This window comes from Silene latifolia, chromosome 2 (assembly GCF_048544455.1).
Source record: "Silene latifolia isolate original U9 population chromosome 2, ASM4854445v1, whole genome shotgun sequence".
In the NCBI taxonomy this organism is placed as follows: Eukaryota; Viridiplantae; Streptophyta; class Magnoliopsida; order Caryophyllales; family Caryophyllaceae; genus Silene; species Silene latifolia.
Window position 1 is genome coordinate 32,813,167 of NC_133527.1, and position 5,114 is coordinate 32,818,280.

Genomic DNA, 5,114 nt, shown 5'->3' on the forward strand with positions numbered 1-5,114 from the left:
ACCAAACTAGAATGATATATTATGTAGATGATGTAAGATTCAAAATTGGTAATCCAAGATTAAACCTTAAATTTTGGAATGATGAACGCAAAGAGTTATCGAGTACTCTTGAAACCATTAGATTGTTAATGGTATATGCGTATCTTGTATTCAAAGCAAGATGTCTCGTGCCTTTTGGTTGAAAAGGAGATCGAGGTTATAAATCATCGATCCAAAATAGGTTGATCATTATCTTTTACCAACGATTTAAGTTGACACCAATATGTTCACTTAATAAGGTAAATAGAGAAATCTTTGAAGAATTTCAAAGAGATCAAGGAATCACGATTTAGTCGTGATGGTATTATCAAAGTGAAGACTTCGATATAAGCCAAATGAATTGTGATATAGTATCACAAATTAACCTCTCTTAACACGCATTATGGGATAATGTATGATTGGATAAGAATTCAAACGCTATTCGATAAGGTTTGGACTTCGATCAAGTTACTTTGAGTTACTTGATCCTTTTGGGGATTTTATCATTTTGTCTAGATTATTTTTCCACTAAATCGAATCATATGAGATATGGTTGCCAAAATAGTTTGTAAGTTTTCACAAGAAACAAATGCTCATTTTTCCCTTTTCAATTATCACGAGTACGACGGGTTTCGGCTCGTGAAGTTGTCTTTCTAAAAATACAAGTTTATTTCTAGAAGACAGAGTGGGAGAAATTATTCAAGAGCCACAAAGAATGCCACAGAGAATGTTATGTCGCAAGAAACTGGTCTTTCTTGGCTACATGAGACGTTTTGTGTAAGATATTGTTTCTTCAAAACCTAGGAGGTTAAATTCGTCACTTGTTAAAAATGATGAATTTATGCTACTTTTGAGAAAGTAAAGAGCTTATAACTTACAAAAGAAATTGTTTGATTCAAGTTGATTACTTCTAGAAAGTAATGAACATATGACTTACATAAGAGTGTTTAAGTCACAACTCAATACAAGGCTTAGAGCCATGAAAATCCGAAACAAAAGGGCTTGATTAGTGACAAAGGGTTTTGCACTAATAAAGAGATATTTCAAAGCAAGATTGGTTGCAAAGGGTTTTGCACTAATTGAAATGATTAAGTCTATTTGGATCTTCTTAGGGATTGTGTTTCATTATGAGGATATGCCTACAGCAAGTGAATCTAAAACCCACTTCTTCAATAGAAGGAATGTATTCAATACATGTCATGAGTTTTATAGATTCTTACAATCCTAAGATAATGTGAAACTTAAGAGAGGGTCTTAAGTAGGACATAAATGAGTTAGAATCAACATTTTGATCATGTGATAAAACATTTCTCGATAAGTCGAGAAGTTGTGTTTACACATGAAGTTTAGTGGGAGTTACAGAGATTTTAATTAGTCCGATATGTGGATGACATATTGATCATTGAGAATGATTTAAGACTTTTGGAGTATTATAATACATCTTGAATATCTGGATTTATGAAGATAAATCCACATGATATTAGCGTCAGTAAGAAGTCTTATGTTGATAAGATTCATGACTAGTTCAATTAAATTGAACATATTTGATTGATATCATTTGCTTCCGCTGCCGAATCAATTAAAAAGAAATGATGTGCAACACTTCATATACTTTGAGTATGATGAATTATTTTCAAAATCGAATTTAAGTAATCTTTACCAAGTAAGCCATAAAGATTACCCTTAAGTGTTTGCAGAAGCATTAAGGAAGTGATGCAAAATGTTTATGATGCAATATTGTGTAAGGGTGTTACACAAGTGACAATTGATAATTGAGATTGCGCATGGTTTCCGACAAAACCATAATCAAAACACATTAGGATGGTTAAGATACCATTGTGGCTATGTTATTTAAGAAATAGATTTTCTAGAATCGTTCTAGGCAATAAAGAACAATGAGAGATATTTATAACGTAAATTGAGTACACTTGCAATCATGAGATGTGCAAGAGGATGAGTCCCGCACACTGTGAAAACAGTGGGAGCTTTTCTTAGGCTAGAGGACCTATGTCTTGATTAAATCTCGACACGTATTCAGAAAGTTTTGTGATGCAAATGTATACATTACAAAGGAAAACGAGTATGTAGTAAGGTTGAGTAAGGTACAAGAAGTTGATAAAACCTACTAACCAAAGCCTTATCAAAGGCTAAACATGATGAGTCATACCATTTCAACTGAATTGAAATGAACAACTACATACAATATCAAATTAGATTATAGAACATGAAATAGTAATCAAGCATTGACTATTCATATGTGATAATCGCATTTGTCGTTTGAGTTTTACTTTAAAACTCTTTTATTATACTTTGTTACATCCAAACGGGTTGTAGAGACAATTGAACCCCGTTAAAGTGAACACGGATTAGCATGGTATTCGCCCATAGTCACTTGTATGAGGTGATGTCTCGAAGTGACTAGAGTGTGATGCGATTGATGGCAAGTTCAAGTGCCATAGAGTCATGTGAGATGACTAGTCTATCACATAGTCAGACTGTTAGGAACACTCTGTCGGGCCTTATGACCGCTTATAGAGTTCTGGCAATTTATATAGCCTGGTCGTGGCGAGAGCTGCTATAGTATTCTAATGAGTCGATTCTTTTGACTAAATACTGTTCGCCTAAGCTGGCACAGTTTCAGATTAACTTTGATTTGTGTTACTACGACCTTCGTAAATGGGGTCAAATGGGCATATTTTGGGTTATGATGGCTGTGGCTAGTCAAAGGGAATAAGTGCGATAGGAATTGTCCACCCCCTTGTCAGGGTTAAAACAATATCTCAGGGCCACTCGAGGAGTAATGAACTGGAAATGCGTGGCCACGCTCGAAAGGTATCTATGATAGATAAATCCGGTCAATCAGTTATTCTCCAGATCGAGGAAACCACTCTCGATATGATCACTTGCAAGTACGACCCGAAAGACACCTTGCATTGAGTGGGAGATAGTAATAGGACAAGAGAATTGGTGACGCACACTTGTCGAGGACAAGTGGGAGATTGTTGGGAAATGTGTCCTCAACAATAGCGCGATCACATGATTTAAATATCATTATTAAATCTCATTTTAAGAATACATGTGGGATATAATATTTTACAGTCAACTGGTCCACACATATCGGTAATGATTGGTTGACTAGAGTTTGACATTCTCGTCGTGCGACGGTGGTGATCAGATTGATCCCCTTAGGTCATACCTATAGGGAAATACTCTTAATTGATTATTTAATTAATCGTATACCGATACGAGTTAATTAAATTGCTTAAAATTGACGGATGATTTTGTGAGTATAATTTACGTATCTTATTGTAAATATGATTAAATGAGACACGGTCTAAGTAATCGAATTGGTTCATTGCTTAGATGAAATAATTGTTTACAGAAACAATTGAAACGGAATGAATAAATTATTATAAATACAGAATGTTGTAGTTTATAATTTGGAAACATTTTTGGTACAAGTAATTACGAATTACTAGTCGATTTTGTAAATGACATATTTTATGAGTATGTTGATTTTTAATATGTTCAAAATACATTACAAATTCACATGTCAAGTAACATATCACATATGTCACAATTGACAAATGACAAAATAAAATGGACCTTCCATTTTATCTTGTATGTACCGAAAATTAGAAGGAGTATTAGTGGAATAATTATGTTGATTATTTTAATATGACAAAACATAATTATTAAAGCCCAATCTCTAGCCATGTAACCCTACAAGCTTTTGAGAAGAGCAAAAATAAAAGGTATTGGGCATACTACCCAATGCCTATTTCGGCCATCCCACAAGAAAGAGAAAAAGGCTTTTCTCTTTCAAGTCATTATTCATTCTTCCCATCTAAATTTCTAGAGTAAGAAAATACAATAAAACTCTCTACAATTTATGATAATTTTAGAGAAATAAACACACAAAATACTACCTCTTGACCGAATCATTCAAGAGCCAAAATACAATTTATTTTGTGTCAATTTTATAGTAAAACTAATATTATTACTAGATCTAAATAATATTGGTTAATTATGAGTTTCCTTGGGTATATGCTTTTGGGAGAGATTCTATACTTGAATCTTATTCATCCATAAGGAAAGCTCAAGAACAAGTGAGTAGGTGAACTCACTTGTGCCCATAAATCCGAAAATCACAATGTAAGATGATGGTTTCTTCTTTATATTGTTTATTAGTTTGCATGCATAAGATCCACCATTGAATTTTATGACAATTAAATTAAAACATATATGAATATGTTGAGTATATAGATCTACATTTTCCTTCAGAAACAAATACTACAATAGACAAACTTGGGTTATTACAACCCAAATGTAGAAAGCGGGGAAAAGATATCCCACGAATAAATAAATGAAAGGTTTCTAAACTAGTAAACTAAAGTCCAAGGGTTTAGTTCTCGCTAGCGCACACGTCTTCCCCACGTAAGCATCTTCACAACCTGTCATTCATGTAAACATGAACGCCACAGTCAGTGGGGAGTAACTCAAGGTTCTCCCAGCCACAAAATATCAAAACGAACATAACAAAGAACATAAACAAATGATCATATTAGGTAAGATATGAGTGAATCGAATTATAACTAAACATGGGATCATGCGTGTTTAAAACAATAAGGATAAAAGAAATGATGGAATAAACAAGTAAGGAATAAGCAGCAATAAGCAAATGGAGAAGAAAGAGAAGGAAATAGGCACGACCACTTAGCCACGAGCACGCATTTGAAGGAGATATGACCAAGGTAACCATCTAAATAATGAAAACATTTACTACTCTTAGACTATAATTTCCCCGGGTAGGACTATGATAATGAAAGGTCCTAGTCTAAATCTGCAGATTCTCGGGTGTACATCCCGATTCGACGTGCGCCAGCATAGCACGCATCCAAGACTCGACTAGTCATGGAGACCGAGTACCCCAATCGCCAGAACAGCACGGAAGTGGCGGAAAGACTAAGATAAGACTCACTTGCCAGCACAGCACAAATGGCCCAAAACCACACTTGCCAGAACAGCACAAGTAGGCCAAACCCGTACTTGCCAGAACAACACAAGTAGGGCGTAAATGTAGACCAAGCATATAT